Genomic DNA, 18,981 nt, shown 5'->3' with positions numbered 1-18,981 from the left:
TCTGCATCACAGAGGTTACTCTTAAAATTTCTAAAGTGCATATTATTGCGACAAGAGTCAAAGAACCTATTGCTTCCTCTCACGTATACAGTATAGCTCAACACGACCATAATGATAGTCAGAGAAAAGCAAATTCATACAGAATCTTACTGAAAGTTGGTCTTTACGAGCATCGTACGTGAACCGAAGTTGAAAAGGAAAAATTATGAAATGATCGCATGGCATTTATTGGCCGGCCCTTGGGGGGGGGGGGGGGGGGGGGGTCGGCCGCCGTATGGCAATCGGCCCCGCGCCCCCTTGCACAGTAGGCGGTAACGCTACCGCTGCGCTACGGTGGCGGACAAGAAAAATTATAGTGATTTACGAAGTGCCCACATCACAAACCATAGGATGTTTGCTGTGTATAAATGTTAAATCATTCAAATGGCTCTAATCACTATGGGACTTAACATCTGAGGTCATCAGTCCCCTAGACTTAGAACTACTTAACCCTAACTGACCTAAGACATCACACAGATCCATGCCCGAGGCAGGATTCGAACCTGCGACTGTAGCAGTAGCGCTGTTCCGGACTGAAGCGCCTAGAACCGCTCGACTACAGCGGCCGGCCTACAAATCACAGACACAAGTTTAGTGAGACTACTGCGCCGACCAAGACGACAATAGCGGTGCTATCTATTGTTGTATCGATTACTGTATATCTATGATTCCAGTAAATAGTGAACTAGAATAGGAGGTTTATCACAGGATCGAGCAAACAAACTCAAAATTTCTTACTGAGGAAAACGGCTATACATACAATCCAAAACGTAGAGAGGTAGACGACTCTTTTCAAACAACAGGCGAACAACAATTGTTGATTAAGAACTTTGAATCTCGCCATGTAGACGATAAAAGAGTAGGTCGCCTCTCGAGTATCCTTTTCTTTAATGCGTTGCTTTTTCGAAAACACTAGAAGGCAACGAAGAATAAAACTGAAAAAGTCAATGCCATGTAGTGTGGCTTTTTATTGCTTAAATGGAACAGTGACATTAGAGTGTGGCTTTGTCATACAAGCCACACGCAATACAAGGTTTGTCCGGAAAGTGATGTCATGAAGTCCAGAAAAAAAACTAATTTATTGTTCAGAACAGTACAATGCATCAAAATTCTTCGAAATACAGCACTCTTGCGTCAGTACATTTTTGCCAGCGGGATTTCCAAGCGTTGTAGGCGTCCTGGACGGCCTGGATTGAACTGTTCTTTGGGACAGGCGCAGCAGCAACTTTCACGTTGTCAATTGTCTCGAAACGGTGTCCTTTGAAGGATATCTTGAGCCAGACTAGGATAAAAAGATTGCCGGAGCGATGTCGTCAATGTAGGGGGCTGGCGCAGCGTTATCGCGTCGTTTTCTGCCAGATAGTCCCTCCCCAAGAAGGCGGCGTGGCTGGGAGCATTGTCTTGGTGGAGCGTCCAGGATGTGTGGTCTGACGTGCGCGACCTTTTCTCAGCCTTTTGAGCACCAACATAGTTTGAACTATCAAACGAATACTAATTCTACTGGCTGCGTTCAAAAGTTCACGCACACGAGTTGCACTTTGACTTTTCGACATTGGAGGACGTCCACAGCGATTTTCGACGTTGAAGTCATCTCAGGTTATCAGAAACACCTTGCCATTTCGGCAATGTGTTGCCCAAGTTTCAGGTAGCATTTGATTCCTTACCACGGTTCAAGTGCACGCTGGATAGCATGTGGACAAGGACTATTAAACATAGGGGCAGGTCCTGATACATGACTCTCCGGGAGCGCGGGGCAAACTGGGGCTGGCCGCGTAGGAAGTTAACAGCCCTCACCCATTAGTCCGGGCGGGTAGATCGCGCTCCAACCAATTCAACTGGTGACACAATTAAACTGATGGCATTACTTTGCAGAGAAACCTTGTACCAAACGACTTCGTTTTATCGGCGAGAGTCAGCGAAGTACGGCGGAACTAAGATTCTCATAATTGCGCAATGTACATTATCTGACTAGGTCAGAACTATATGAATACTTAGCATATCGTCAAACAACCTACAAATAAATTTTCTCCATTTTTATGTGAGACGTGTGTGTGTGAGAGAGAGAGAGAGAGAGAGAGAGAGAGAGAGAGAGAGAGAGAGAAAGAGCGTAAAACACCCCTAACGTCTCCCACGAACAGCAACAAAGTGGAATTACTTCCTTTTTTTCATTTGCTACCAACAACAGACTGTTAGGAAAGATCTTTTACTGTTTAATGCTAATCACGTCCACACGACACATTTGCACAATTCTCGAACCAGTGTTTTCCTTCGAATCCGTATGTGCAGTGCTGATGGGACGCTATCCTTTCAGATGGTGGCAAAAGCTGTCACTGCTTCTTACTGTACCCTATCTCATGTTTACTCTGTGAGGTACTCGAAATTCACTTTTTATTTGGGTAATATGTTGTCATAAAACAGAGGCAAGATCAGAAGTAGAAAATTTCCGGATTTATTCCATTTTCCATACCCGTTTTGCACTGTGCCGCTCCTTACCCTCCATTGGCATTGTGGTCTGACTCTTAAAATGCAGTACCATCTGTTTTGCATTTGAAATTCATGTTGCCCAGACAGACCTTCCATAAAATTTAATGGCCTATCTATCCTGGCCCTTTATGGATCACATTCTGTCCTCTTCACTATGTCAATTCTTCTCGGTGGTTTCACGACAGAACGGCCTACGGATTCACTTTAATTGGACATTCAGTATACTACTAACTTATCAGTTTCAGTACAGCGTTATTTGTTTTAGCACCACAATTACAGTAGAACACACACTTAGGTGACACGTAAAGTTACAGTGCTACAATAAAGCACTACCTTCACAGTCTAAAGTAGCTGCAATTTAAGATATCCTAAAAACACTATCAGATCAAAAGTGTCATGGCGTAAGCTGTCGCCAGCACACCAGTCAGTAAGGATGTAGCAAGAAGATCAAAAGTAGGCGCTGGATGAAGCACACCTATCTGGAGAGAGGCCAAAGACAGACAGGCAAGCAACACGCCGCCAACGTCCTCTCGACCACAAATATTTAGATCACCGCCGCTCACCAGAGGGCTCAGTCTCAAGTCACTAGTGCAGTCGCTCGGTAACTAGCTGTCACTGATGCACCAACTCGCATTCCAGTTTGGTGTCTGTCGTTCATCGCATAGCGGGACTTTTACTTCACCAGCAGTGAAGCTACTGTGGAAGAGCTTGTACCACAACACATGGACTCAAAGATTAGTAGCTTCCTGTTTATGTAAACAAAAAACCCTGTTAATTCATGTGTGAAGTTGTGTTGCAGAAAGAGGATACTGGCCACCAAACAACATCCTCTCTATTGATTCCTATCGTACAAGACTGTACAGTGGCGACGAAGACACAACCGTGGCGACGGAGACACAACCGTGGCGACGGAGACACAACAAAAAGTATCCAGATATTCATATGCTATGCGGCACTGAGCCCTAGACGTCACGAAAGGCGAATTTGTCAGTATACTAGGACGTGAGGAGTGTAACAGCAGAATTGATCAGCTAGGAGAGCTCAGTGACTTTATTGGATGTCACCTGAGTAACAAATCCATCACACACATTGCAACCCTTCCAAAGCAGCCCAAGTCGACGTGATCTGACTGTGGAATGGAATCGCCCATACTGAACCAAGACCAGATGGACCTTATGTAGCCGGCCAGGGTGGCCAAGTGGTTCTAGGCACTACAGTCTGGAACCGCGAGACCGCTACGGTCGCAGGTTCGAATCCTGCCTCGGGCATGGATGTTTGTGATGTCCTTAGGTTAGTTATGTTTAAGTAATTCTAAGTTCTAGGGGACTGATGACCTCAGATGTTAAGTCCCATAGTGCTCAGAGCCATTTGAACCATTTTTGACCTTATGTACAGGCGGAGAGGACCCGTCGAGCATTGCGTAGGGTGAGTGTAAAAATTGTCACAATGTGCTACCACCAGCGCAGCTATGACAATGGCTGTGCGTAGGGAGTTAAAAGGAATGGAGTGCAGGGCCGAGCAGCTCCTCTTAAGCCACACATTTCTACACTCAGTGCAAGCGACAGATGAAATGGTGTAACGTGCGATAGCAATGGTTGCTGGACGACTGGAAACGAGTGATTTCGAGTGGTGACCACGCTGTACCCTGTGGCAATCCGATAGAAGTGTTTGAGTTTGATCAACAGCTGGAGAACGTTACCTGCCATCATGTGTACGGTAGGGGGTGTTTCTCGTGGGCAGGGTGTGGTGCCTTTATTGGGCATAATAAAACGCTAAAAGCTGAGGGATATGAACACATTTTATAGCACTGTGTACTGGGTACAGCAGAGGTGCAGTTCGGAGACGATGACTGTATCAGCATGACAATGCGCCCTGTCAAAAGCACCATCTGTGAGACAATACCATTCCTAACACGGACTGGCCTGCCCAGACTACCGACTGTACCTACTGGAAAACATTTTCAGTGAGTTAGAATATTGGCTTCGCTCCAAACTCAGCGTCCAAATCACTACCTTTTCTAGTGGTTAGCACACTGGACTCGCATTCGGGAGGACGACGGTTCAATCCCGCGTCCGGCCATCCTGATTTAGGTTTTACGTGATTTTCCTAAATCGCTCCAGGCAAATGCCGGGATGGTTCCTTTGAAAGGGCACAGCCGACTTCCTTCCCCGTCCTTCGCTAATCCGATGAGACCGATGACCTCGCTGTCTGGTCTCCTCCCCCAAACAAACCAACCAACTACTTTCTCTGGTTTTGGCACCCGAGGGAGAATGGACTGCCATTCTTCCACAGACATTCGGAAATCTCACTGAAAGTGTCATCAGTAGAGTCAAAGACGGTAGAGAGGTCGAGGATGGACATACGCCATATTAGTGAGACGAATGTTGAAAATTAGATGGACTGGTAAGGTGAGGGACGGAGTGTTTCTCAACAGAATGTTCGAGGGGAAAAAATGGAAATCACTGACAACAAGAAGGATTAGGACGATAGGACATCTGTTAAGACATGAGGGAATAATTTACATGGGATTAGAGGAAGCTGTAGAGGAAGACCGAGATTGGAATAATCCAGCAAATAATTAAGGACGTAGGTTGTAATTGCTACTCTGAGATGAAAAGGTTGGCACAGGAGAGGAAGTCGTGGTGGGCCGCATCAAACGAGCCATAAAACTGATGCAAAAAAAAAGTCGAGATACTTTTGATCAGATAGCATTTATGTACTACCGTAACGTGTCCAAGAAGGAATGGTCAAAATTCTGGGATATGACAGGGACAATCATTTGAAGGAAAGAAGTGTAGTAAACATGGACTCTAAAGAGCATACCTTAAGAGCTATGAGCACTTTTTCCCAAAAACAACGGCCCTAAATTGCATATCGTAAGAGTTATGAGCACTCGTTCAGCAAGAGATGCGTTCCACAGTAGCGAAGACTAAGTCCTCATAGCTCTCAATATATGCATTTTAAAATCCATGTTTACTACGCTTTTCTGCTTCGAATTATCGTTTATGTCAAATCTCTCAAGATTAATCATTCCTCGAGGGACAGCCCTTATATGCCTGTGTGTGTGGATACAGATTACATTTGGGTTTCAATGATGTTATTGCAGTTTGATTTCAGTAACAAATTAATATACCTTGCAGGTAAATAAATCTATATGGATAATCCGCAAACCACTGTACTTTGCATAGCTCAACGACCCTCGTATCAGTATTAGAGATTTTCTATCCTATTCCATTCGCATATGGAGTGAGGGAAATCTGATCATCTGTATGTCTCTTACGTGCCCTAGCTTCCTTATCTTATTCTCACGGTCGCTACGCAAGATACCCGATGGTGAATGCATAATAGCCGCACCGTCTCCCTCGCACCGAGTGTGTGCTGTGTTTAGAGGACCTGTTGAGTTTAGAGGAGTGTAAGGAATGTGTGTACAGTGAGGGTTTTTGTTTATGTTACGTAATGGAGACAGAAGGTCGAGGGTGAATCCTCGTACCAGGACTTAGCCTACTCCTCTCGAGTAACACTAAGTTTGACATCGCCCTCCGACGAATGGATCACCATCAACATTGTCACATGCCCTCGCTGCGGAGAGTTTTGGAATTTAATCCTGAATATTCGGGCAAAATCCGATGATCGATAACTCTGCGCCGCCACATCTCCGCCCCTTGCCAGCAAAATGCCGGAAGTGAAAATTTCATTCAATACTAGGATTCGGACCGGCTATGCATGTGCCGAGTGCCACCGTATAGGCGAACGCATCTATGGTGGCGTGTTTTGTTATACAAGTAAACTTACCTGAATTTTCTCATGTTGGGAAATTAGAAAGAGTGATCTCTTTATCTTGATAAAAACTTTCAACAGCCAAGATCACATAAATTCGTCTTGTTACTGGACAACCGGTTTCGTCTTCAAAAAAATTTTGTTACGTTAACGTGTTCATTGTGAGTTAGAGCCTCATACCATGTCATCATGGTGGATAAACTATCGCACTTCATACAAAGGTTTGTCACGAATAAAACAATTACAGTTATAAAGCGCCTTGTGAACATGACCATGTCGGAATAGGTAGCGCTCACAGATGATTGTTAGTTATTGTGAATTTTAAGAATTAAGGATCATCTGTGAGCGCTACCTGTATGGACATGGATATGTGCACACGGCGCTTTTAACTGCAATTGTTTTATTCCTGATAAACCTTTGTATGAAGTGCTACATTTTATCCACCATGGCAACATGGCATTAGACTCTAGCTTACAATGAACCCGTTTAGTAACAAAACTTTTTTTTAAGACCAGACGATGACATTTACATCTGTCGAAACCGGTTGTCAAAAGTAAAGGCGAATTAATGAGATCTTGGCTACTGAAGATTCTTTTTACCAAAATAAACTTACATTTTTACACAGTACTGTTACTATTCAGAAATAACAAATGGCTCTGAGCACTAAGGGACTTAACATCGGAGGTCATCAGTCCCCTAGAACTTAGAACTACTTAAACCTAACTAACCTAAGGACAGCACACACATCCATGCCCGAGGCAGGATTCGAACTTGCGACCGTAGCGGTCGCGCGGTTCCAGGCTGACGCGCCTAGAACCGCTCGGCCACTCCGGCCGGCGCTCATGCCCGCTCATGTCCGAGTTCGACAAAAGAGTTCTGCAGCCTCCGACTTCGATACCGATAAAAGGACGTCTGTGACGTCCTTATTCGAATCTACAACCGATACTAAGCTTAGCAAGTGCAAAACTTAGATTGTGCTTGTCAATAATGAAACGGAGACTTCAGAATCGCGCGTTCGTAGCGGTAATAAGCGGTACGTGGGCTATGGCTTCGACTTACCTCAGACACGGCAAGGCGCGTACGAAACGTCAAGCGTACAAGGAGGCAGTAATTTCGGGCATCGAGCCTAGAGACACGCTGTCGTCCTGCTTCGGTATCTTATCAGAGCAGGAGCGAATACTGTGCCCTGTGCAGTTCGCTGCGTGCCACCTGCGAGCGTTTCTTCGCCAGATAGGCGCCGGCTCGCACCTGCCCGTGAGCTCTACTCCCTCCCGTCTCCCCCTGCGACCCTACCACCCCCAGCTGTTTCACTGTCCTACGCAAAGCAAGCGCGATCGTATTTACCGTAACGTAAGCGCCTGATTGGTCGCCGCCGACTGTCAGCTGATGTTTTTTTCTTTTTCGAGCGCGTGAATCAGCAAAATGGATTTATATGGGTGCGTCACGCAACTGCCTGCTTCTGGTACGCAGGTACCAAGACAGACACAGAGATGGCAGTGGCTCGCTAGAAGCTCCGTCGTGGCGCTGAGTGTCTTCGTAGTTGCGATGAATCCGACCAGTGGCGGTCGTTTGATTATCTGTAACACTTCATCGTCGCTATATCGCTGTTAATAAATTTCTTTTACGGGCCACCGGATGAGAAGAATCACTTGTTACTACACTCGCACCAAACGTACTGGTGCAGTAATAGCACACAAGACTCATATTCGAGCACACAAATTTCGTAACCACACTCACATCCACACATACATCTATATCTACAGGATTACTCTGCAGTTCATAGTCACGTGCTTGGGATAGGGTTCATCGAACCACTTTCGCAACATTTCTCTACCGTTCGAACCTCGAGTAGCACGAGGGAAAATCGAACACTTCAATTTTTTCCGTACGATCTTTGATTTCTCTTATTTTATTACGATGGCCATTTATCCCTATGAAGATGGAAGACAACAAAAATTTAGCATTCGGAGGAGAAAGTTGGTGACTGAAATTTTGTGAAAAAATCTCGCCGCAACGAGAAACGCCTTTGTTTTTAATGACTATTACCGCAACTCGCGCAGCAATATACTCCAAAAGAACACGGAAAAGCGTAATTTACATAGTCTCTTTAGTAGATTAGTTGTATCTTCTAAGTTTTCTGCCAATAAAACACAGTCTTTGGTTCGTCTTCGTCAGTGTTATGGTTCCAGTTTAAGTTGTTCGTAACTGTAATCCACAGGTATTACTGAATTTGTGTTATTTATCGTGTAACCAAAATTTAACGGATTCCTTTTACTACTCACGTGGGAGACCTGACACTTTTTATTGTTTATAGTCAGTTACCACAAATATCATATCTAAACGGAAAATATTACTTTTGTTTCCTTTTTTTTTACTATAAACTGTGCCCTTTCTGGCAGAAAATCACGAATCTAACTGCACAACTGTGACGATACTCGATAGGTACGCAATTTGATTAAAAGTTGTTTGTGAAGAACAGTTTCAAATGCACATAGATCCATGTACATACAAAAAATTTTAATTATTGTCTAGGGAAACGGACTACATTGTCCTAGAAATAAAGTAATCTCAATCCCAATGATCGAACCATAGGGATTCCTCCTCCCCCCCCCCCCCCCCCCGTTCCCCTTAAGACTACTGGGGTACTGAGCTGGAAGAAACCATGAAATTTTTAATCTGTCAGGTCTCATACAGCCCGTTCTCTTCCTTGGAGTAGACAACAACAATACTTTTCCATCAGTGCAGGTAATACGGTTCTGTTTTGTAAGAGTTATTTCAAGAGCCTAAAAGAGTCTTCAGGAAGAATTGACAGCATACGACAACGAAGTCACTCGCGACGATATCAAGTTTAAAGTATCCTGGGTATCCTTGCCATGTCAAATTGGAATTAAAATTAGGACTCTGGACGATAACTTCAACTGTCTTCACCAGGTCCCGTTGTCTACAGGTCCCCAGAAATTGTGTCCAACGTCTGCCGATGGCCCGGGGTAAGCTATTTGTGTACACTGAGACCAAACATAAATCTTGTCCCGTAGATCAACATAACGAGACTCTTATCATCAAAGAAGCCGCAGAGAACATATTGTGCAACAACAATTTCAACCGCGACTGCTATTAAAGTCTTGGCGGCCACAGAAGCTGGCTCTCGACATAGAGGGACTAAGAGATTGCAGAGGACATCGCCGAGATATTTACATCCCAGACCAATCACCGCTGTATTACTAGGACAGTAACTGCGAAGAAACTATGGGAAAACAGAAGAAGTACTTCAGGTGATCGACGAAAGAAATATTTACAAAAATGTCCAGGGAAATTCAGAAATACAAGTCACTTAAAAACGAAATGACATGCAGGGAAGCTAAGGCAAAAAATGTGAAGAAATCTAAAAAAGAAATGACTGTCGGAAGGACTGACTCAGCACACAGAAAAGTTCAAAATGAGACTAGCGATATACTATCCGACTTTCAGAAAAACATCGTCAGCACAATTCCCAACATTCCAAGAGTTGACAAGTGCGTGAGCTAAACAGCTCATGCATCTAAGTTGCTGACAAGAATAGCTTACAGAAGAATGGAAAAGAAAATTGTTGATCTCTTAGAGGACAATTAGTTTGGCTTTAGGAAAGGTAAAGGCACTAGAGAGGCAGTTCTGATGTTGCGATTGATAATTGAAGCAAGAATGAAGAAAAATAAAGACACGTTCGTAGGATCTGACCACCATGAAACACAGGGATGTAGTCATTCGCCACTACTGTTCAATCTATACATCGAAGAAGCAATGGCAGAAATAAAAGCAAGGTTAAAGAGATGCATTAAAACTCAGGGTGAAAGAATATCAATGTTAAGACTTGCTGATGACATTGCCATCCTCAGTGAAAGTGAAGAAGAACTACAGGACCTATTACTAGAGCGAACAGTCTAATGAGTACAGAATATGGACAGAGAGCAAAGCCGCGCCGAGTGACCGCGTGGTTAGAGGCGCCATGTCACGGATTGCGCGGCTCCTCCGTTCGAGAGATATCAAACATCGCACAAGAAGATTTAAGTGTTAGTTTAGCTGTTCATGAGTGGAACGTTAGAGAATAGCTTGAAGGTGGTTTGATGACTCTCCGCCATGCACCTAACTGTAAATTGCAGAGTAATAATGTAGATGTATACACTAAGGTGACAAAAGTTATGGGACACTTATTAATATCGTGTCGGATCTCTTTTTGAGCAGCGTAGTATAGAAGTTCCAAGTCGCATGTGCTCAACATGTCGTTGGAAGACTCCTGTAGAAACACTGAGCCATACTGCCTGTATAGCCGTCCTTAATTGCCGAAGTGTTGCCAGTGCAGAATTCTATGCACGAACTGACCTCTCGAATATGTGCCATAAATGTTCGATGGGATTCATGCCGGGCGATCTGGATGGCCAAATCATTCGTTTCACTTGTCAAGAATGTGTCTCAAATGAATAGCGAACAAATGTGGCCCGATGACATGACATCGTTGTTTGGAACATGAAATACATGAATGGCTGCAAATGGTCTCCAAGTAGCCGAACGTAACCATTTCCAGTCAATGATAGGTTCGTTGGACCAGAGGACGTAGTCCATTCCATGCAAACACAGCCCACACCATTATGGAGCCAGCACCACCTTGCACAGTGCCTTATTGACAACTTGGGTTCATGGCTTCGTGGGATGTGCGCTATACACGACTCCTACCATGAGCTCTTAGCAACTGAAATCGGTAATCGTCTGACCAGGCCACGGTTTTCCAGTTGTCTAGGATCCAACAGATAAGATCACGAGCCCGGGAGAGGCGATGCAAGCGATGGCGTGCTGTTAGCAAAGGCACTCGCGTCCGCTGCTGACATAGCCCATTAACGCCAAATTTCTCCGCACTGTCGTAACCGATATGTTCGTCGTACGTCCCACATTGATTTCTGCGGTTATTTCACGCAGTGTAGCTTGTCTGTTAGCACTGAAAAGTCTACGCAAACGCCGCTGATCTCGGTGGTTAAGGGAAAGTCGTTGGCCACTGCTTTGTCCGCAGTGAGAGGTAATGCCTGAAATTTGGTATTCTCGGCACACTCTTGACATTGTGGATCTCGGAATATTGAATTCCCCAACAGTTTCCAAAATGGAATGTCCAATACGTCTAGCTGTAACTAGCATTCCGCGTTCAGAGTCCTAATTCCCGTGGTGCCCCCATAATCACGTCGGAAACTTTTGAACATGACTCATCTAAGTACAAATGACAGCGCCGCCAATGCACTGCCCTTTCTTACCTTGTGTAGGAGCTACTATCGCCATCTGTTTATGTGCATATCGCTATTCCGTGACTTTGTCACCCCAGTGTGTGTATATGTTGATAGCCTGCTGGTTCACCTTTGGAGTGCGCAAAAGCAGCTATTCTGTGTGCCACGAGGTCTACTGGTCCTTGGTGGGCTTACGGAGATAACTGACACCAGATGTCTGCATTCAGTCTCATAAGTACGCTAAATTTCGGTCCGTTGATTTATGTGCGCATAGCTAGCGCCCGATAGCGTCCCAGATGTGTTCCGTTGGATTCAGATCAAGCGAATTTGGTGACCAAGACATCAACGAGAGTTCTGTATCTCCTAAAACCACTGTAGTATAATTTCGGCCTTGTAATCCGCACAGGTTTTCCACTGGAAAATGCCGTCGGTTGACGCAACAACAAACGTGATCCTTCCGACCAGGCGACATGTTTCCATTCTCGATGATTGTGCCCCTGCTGTCATAATTGATGATGTCATCGCGTCAACAAGGGAAAACTTAGGGATTGTCTACTGTCCCGTGTTCAACAATAGCGTTTGAAAGGTGTGCTACGTTAACACTTGCGCCCGCAGCAGCATTGTACTTTTAGTGAGATCTGCCACAGACCGCTACCTATCCCGCTTTAGAGAGTCGGTAATCCTTTTATCTCCACGTTCTGTGATGAGGGGTGGACGTGTACGTCCAACATCTTCTCGCCTACTCATTTCACCGTACTTCAATCGCTTCCCGTAAATGCTCACGACGGTAGCACAGAAATAGCTGAACAGCTTCTCCAGGCGCTGGGCTCAGAGCGCTAATTCCCAGGCGCTGGGCTGTGAGAATCTGTCCTTTGTCAAAGTCGCTTACTTCAATGGTTTTTTTCCATTTTATAGCCCGAATAGGCGGTAAAGTGATTGCATATTCGTTTCTGACCAGCGTATATACTTTCCTTACCGTGTCATGTGCCGGCGAAGCTACCAGACGGCATTCAATCTCGCGGTAGGTAGTTGGCACTTTTAGCTTGGCTCAGCAGTATATGCATCCCTGTTGTGAAAACAGGTCATATATACGCTGGTGCGCAAAACTTAATGATATACGTAGCTTTCGCATGATATGTCACTGTCAACTAGCACAGCTCCATGAAATCTGGACCACAGTTGTAAAGAACTGCCACAATATATTACAGAAAGTAACTGAAAGAAATACGTAATGAGACGAACAGAAATGGCACTTATTCGAAGACAATCACGCTTAAGTCACCGCAATTCGCGACGGCCTCGTGGACGTTAGAAATGGTGCGGCATGGTTCTTCTAGAGTGTGTGATCATCACGGAAGGCAATGCATGCTCCGCAAATACTTCTATGCTGGCACAAGGTTGGTAAGTTCTTGTTGTAAGGTGTTCCAGTCCTCTACCAGCGCGGTTGATAACAGATGGACGGTTATTGGTGCACGTGGACGTGCTACAATACGCCTCCCCAACGCATCCCACACATTCTCGGTGGGATTTAAGTCGGAAGGACTGGCAAGGCAGAGTATTCGCTGAATATCCTTTCGTTCCGAGAGTCCTCGATCTCTATGCCATAGTCGGCCGGTGTGGCCGAGCGGTTCTAGGCGCTTCGGTCTGGAACCGCGCGACTGCTACGGTCGCAGGTTCAAATCCTGCCTCGGGCATGGATGTCTGTGATGTCCTTAGGTTAGTTAGGTTTAAGTAGCTCTGAGTTCTAGGGGACCGATGACCTCAGATGTTAAGTCCCTTAGTGCTCAGAGCCATTTTGAGCCTCTATGTGGTCACGTAGTGTCATTCATAAAAATAAAGCCAGGGCCGAATCCACCATTGAAAAGAAGCACATGGGGAAATAGTACAGTCTCTCAAAAATGTTGAGCTATGGGTGTACCGTGTTCAAAGAGCTGGAGGAGGGTACGACCACGACCACTATCCAGACCGGATCTGCTGTAATCCGAGCGCGTGATACCACTGCTTGTTAGCCCGTTCCTTAAGCTCTTGGCACCATCGCAAACGATGCAGTCCCGTCTGATGTGGTTCCAACTGCACCTGCTGTTCATACCTGCTGGGCATGTCTCTCGCACATAAAATGGCTAATTGGTGCTGTCAGGCAACGCATCAAGTCAGGTATCAAGTCCGCAAACTCGTATTTCGTTTGAGATCGATAAGTAGGTGACCTTACACACATTAAATATTAATTTATACTTACGGAGCATTCTAGCAGTTCATTTCTAATTTTTATCAACACTAGAGGCAGGTGTGAGCGAACGATGTTTGGCCTGTATAGTACCTAATATATCGACTTTTGGGGCGTCCCAAAACGGTGTTTTGGACGACGGAATGCTTGAGTAACTCTTAAGTTACATAAAGAAGAATAAATTTTCTGTCTGATCAACTTGTTATGATAACTCTAGAGTTGTGAAATGATAAAGCAGAATCTTCTCCCTTTTTTCCACTAGTTTCGAAACATTTCTGTTCTGTTCTGCTCCAGTAATCTGGAACATGCGATAAAGTAGGCTCGTGTGAAATCAGACTCGGAAAATATTTTCTCTTGCGTTCGATTGACACTTTGTGGCCACTAAATTGAAATTAGACAAGAAAGGGAGTGCGAATATCTTTGTCCGGCTCAATCTGACATCCAGTTTAGGCGGACGTCACTGTACCAAGAGGACGGACCTACCATTGCATACATCACTACAATCGATGACAGCGTGACGACGGTCAGTTGCTTCTGGCGAAGACAATGGAGGTTATCGTCTAAAGTTAGAATTTTTATTCTAAGTTGACGCGATAAGATAACTGAGAATATTTTCCTCAAGAGCTGACAGTTTAGCATGAATTCAAGTAGGAGGATGGAGCTGTTTTCCTGGAACAATGACGCCAACACTCAGTCTGTGAATTTTCGGTTGTGACGACATCAGGAGAACTCGCCGTCACGTTGCTGTGCGTGTTTTCGTGGCCTGCAGGCTGGGCAGTTAAGTGGGGTGATGGACCACTGAGCGCGCGGGTGCTTTCTACTGGACAAGCTGGCGTCCCTAGGGTGTTGACCTGGCCCTGCGCGATAAACAAGGCGGCTAGCAACGACTGTCCTCTGGCCGAGGGCCTCCCGAAGATGAGTGTGAGTCACCAGCGCAGTTGCCGTTACTTGGCCCAGATCCGCCCACAATTCTCTCCATTCGAGCACTCGGAAAACACGTACAGTGCTGGTCCCATTTTTTTCCACACTACATACTCGGGATGGTGGTTATCGTTGAAACAACCGGCTTTTGCATACACAGGATTTTTACGTCTAGTTTAACCTGACTGTTAAAGCCGCTCAAAATAACTGGTTTCTGAAATAAACGATTTTCGGTTTCTTATTGCTGTTATTTCCAGTAAGAAACGTAGACTTAGTATAAAGACTGAAAAATTCCGATGAAGGTGAAAAAGCAGGAGATCTCGATCGGTACAGAGTTGCGGCTGTGAGAGAACTCTGTTTCACTGTCTCCAGCAAAGGTGGCGGCGACGATGAGAGCCAAAGTTCACAAGTTGATGACTTCCCTGCATCGTCACTTTTGAAAACCACCAGTTTTTCATCCTAAACCAAGCACGAAATTAAGGAATCAGTTATTATCCCAAGTTAACAGCACATCGATAAAATTATTGGAATATCAATCAAATTTATCTTCTTTCCCATGAACATTGTGGAAATTTTCTCCTTATACGATGTCGGCACGTTTGTTCGACCTCCTCCCATTTTTAAAGCAAATGATGGATTGTACTTCATTGCTACTGCACTTCATGAAATGTTTTTCAAACTACGGGATGGTGCCACTCTGCAATGTAACAATAAGAACACAGCGAGAAACTGACGTATAGACCAGCTGGACACTAGCCATCCACACTGCACGCACTCGCATACCGTTTAATAAGCCACGTTATAAGGCAACAGATACATTTGTAGCAGCAAAGTTGTACTGGTTCTTTGTCATATGTTTTTGCTGATTTCTAACGATCGGTGTTATTAAAATAACATTGTTCGCTTTTCCCATTTTTGTAATAATTTCAAAGTAATGTAAATTTGACGAGCACACGATACTCGTTAAAAAAAATTTAAAAACCAAAACCTTTAGCACTGCAGCTGCCTGTTTTTTTCACCTGTTTATTAGCAAAAAATAAAAAAGCCTGTTATAACCTAGACCAAACAAATACAGAGAATTTCCGGTTATTCAGAACTAAAATACCGGTACCGGTTTTAACCGGTCAATTTTCCCACCGCTACTACGTACCTGAGGGATTATTTCGAACTATAGAAGAGAGCATATGAAAACTGCACACATACATTTTCGCGTGTTGTACAGGAGCGTTCGTGTATACAAGAAACCCATAGTCTCTTACGCCCAGTTAGGAAATAATTTGACATTGATGTTATAAAGATGTCACGTTTCTTTGGTAGCGTTGGGTTTATCGTATGAAAAACGTATCAGCTATTAACTACATTCTGACGCTATCATGTGGAAGCATAGTAGCAATGGAACTATTCCCTCATTTGCCTTAATCGATGTTAGGATACCGCAATAAACCGAAGTCGGGGCTGTTCAACGGGCATTTAAAACCAGCTACTAACGAGTTCGACTTCAGCGACTTAACCACGGCGCATCTCGCTAGGTGCATTACGACGGGTCCAACGTGACTAGTACGTTATTAAAAATCTACAATGAAATTATCCTTAATATTGCAGACAATAGTGTCTGGTGTCTCGTCATGGCGAACCACATTACGCATACGTCTTACGAGTGCCTCGTCTTACAGGAGGTGAGGGAGTCCTTGGTGAAGGAATATTTTATTGGTGTCGCCACTCAGTCTCGTAAAATCCAATTACTTGGTAGCGTGCAACTCCTTATACACTTTGTGACATAATTGATAGTGGAATCTGACAACAGGCGAAAGTATACGATAATAATAAGAGCAGCCACTGATTTCATTGAGAACTATTGTCCCAGTTAGTACAAATGTATTTGAAACGTAAACTTTTCGATTAAATTCCCAAAATTCACCCTGGCTCTTGCTTGTGGAATGTGCTAAATGGTTCAAATGGCTCTGAGCACTATGGGACTCAACTGCTGAGGTCATTAGTCCCCTAGAACTTAGAACTAGTTAAACCTAACTAACCTAAAGACATCACAAACATCCATGCCCGAGGCAGGATTCGAACCTGCGACCGTAGCGGTCTTGCGGTTCCAGACTGCAGCGCCTTTAACCGCACGGCCACTTCGGCCGGCAATGTGCTAAATGCATGATGGACACTAGCACATGTTGCTGCTAATTAATATGCAAAAATGTACAGGGTGTTGCGCATCTTTTCCAAGTCGTACATTTTTAGTTTGGTTAGTACCTCCACACGCATTTGGCAACAGAAAGCCATTAATGTTTACTTTACACTGAGCAGCAGCTCATATGTTGAAGCGTGGAAGCATAACGTAACTGTATACTGACAGGGCTGGTCCGCCTAGTGGTGCATTTACGACCGTGCAGGAAACATTGGGTAGTAAACTGAGGTGGTCGGGGGGGGGGGCAGATTATGGTAAGCCACACACCGAGCAATATTAAGATTTTTACACTTTTCATATCTGCGTGGGTGTGGTAAGCTGCAGCAAGATGGCGTCTTTCAGAGGAAACAGTGCGACTTGTTCGGATGAAAATTAGCGTTGTGGCACCGATAAGATGGCGATTGTTTTGAGAGTGTGATAATAGGCTTGTAAATGTGTATGATCAGCCAAATTCATGTGATATCGCGTCATCATCAGGGGTAGCCATCGACAGTATGTATTAAGTGACATGATACGTTATAGGATGTGATTACGTGGCTTATCATGACAGTGTAGAACTTCTAGTACTTTCAGATAATACTAATATTTAATGCAACCATAACTATGGGACAATTTCTATACCGAAGCGCCAAAGAAACTGGTATAGGAATGCGTATTCAAACACACAGAGATGTAAACAGGCAGAATACGGGACTGCGATCGGCAACGCCTATAGAAGACAAATTGTCTGGCACAGTTGTTAGATCGGTTACTGCTGCTACAACGGCAGGTTATCAAGATTTAACTGAGTTAAAACGTGGTGTTATAGTCGTCGCACCAGCGATGGGGCACAGCATCTCCGAGATAGCGATTAGTTCACCATTTCACGAGTGTACCGTGCATATCATAAATCCGGTGAAACATCAAACCTCCGACATCGCTGTGGCCGGAAAAAGATCCTGCAAGAACGGGACCAACGACGCCGGAAGAGAATCGTACAACGTGACAGAAGTGCAACTCGGACGCAAACTGCTGCAGATTTCAATGCTAGGCCATCAACAAGTGTCAGCGTGCGAACCATTCAACGAAACATCTTCGATATGGGCTTCCGGAGCTTAAGGCCCACTCGTGTACCCTCGATGACTGCCTCGCCTGGGTCCGTCAACACCGTCATTGGACTGTTGATACCTGGAAACATGTTGCGTGGTCGGACGAGTCTCGCTTCAAATTGTATCGAGGGGATGGATGTGTGCGGGTATCCTGCAACGTCAGCAGGGGACTGTTCAAGCTGGTGGAAGGTCTGTAATGGTGTGGGGCGTGTGCAGTTGGAGTGATTTGGGACTCCTGATACGACTCTTACAGGTGACACGTACGTAAGCATCCTGTCTGATCACATGTATCCTTTCATGTCAACTGTGCATTCCGATGGACTTCGGAAATTCCAGCACGCGACACCCCACGCGTCCACAATTGCTACAGGGTGGCTCCAAGAACACTCTCCTGAGTTTAAACACTTACATTGGCCACCAAACTCCCCAGACATTAATATTATTGAGCATATCTGGGATGCCTTGCAACGTGCTGATCACAAGAGCTCTCCGCACCCTCGTACTCTTACGGATTTATAGACAGCCCTGCAGGATTTATGGAGTCAGCTCCCTCCAGCACTACTTCAGACATTAGTCGAGTCCATGCCACGTCGTGTTGCGGCACTTCTACGTGCTCGCGGGGTGCCTACACGATATTAGGGAGGTGTACCAGTTGCTCTGGCTCTTCGGTGTAAAATGTTTATCTGGAGTCCACTGACTGTAAACCGTTGTTGTACTTTTAGTAGGCACCACTAGGTGCTTTCTGTAGGGGTTATTGTGGCTTGCCATTACATAGGTGTTATTTTGCTGTACTATTCAGATTAGTTTCGTAGGTTCATGTTACTAGGAACTTCTGCAATTATTCTTTTGTAAGGATAATACTTTACTCCTAACATACCAAAAAACGTAGTACTTCGTGGACATCTGAGTAACTTTTCAGAAGCCATAGTGCTCAAATTTTTGGTCCCAAACCCTGATCCAGTTTTGCTGAAGCACACTTTTCACCGAGACTCCTGTGAAATTAATATCAAGAAG

General features: G+C 44.8%; 1 protein-coding gene across 2 annotated transcripts in view; it reads right to left on the bottom strand.

Moving 5' to 3' along the window:
• LOC126475922 (organic cation transporter protein-like) overlaps positions 1 to 18,981 on the bottom strand; it is a 416,650-nt gene that overhangs the window by 150,918 nt on the left and 246,751 nt on the right. Inside the window, exon 1 of one of the 2 annotated variants that reach the window (XM_050103505.1) lies at positions 7,360 to 7,495. The exons of the other annotated variant lie outside the window; for it this stretch is intronic. The gene's annotated coding sequence lies outside the window, so the exon portion shown is untranslated. Of the gene's footprint in view, positions 1 to 7,359; positions 7,496 to 18,981 lie in introns of those variants that run through there. 2 annotated transcript variants of the gene reach the window in all.

The sequence above is a fragment of the Schistocerca serialis genome, chromosome 1 (genome assembly GCF_023864345.2).
Source record: "Schistocerca serialis cubense isolate TAMUIC-IGC-003099 chromosome 1, iqSchSeri2.2, whole genome shotgun sequence".
In the NCBI taxonomy this organism is placed as follows: domain Eukaryota; kingdom Metazoa; phylum Arthropoda; class Insecta; order Orthoptera; family Acrididae; genus Schistocerca; species Schistocerca serialis.
This window is presented reverse-complemented; position numbering and strand designations above follow the sequence as displayed.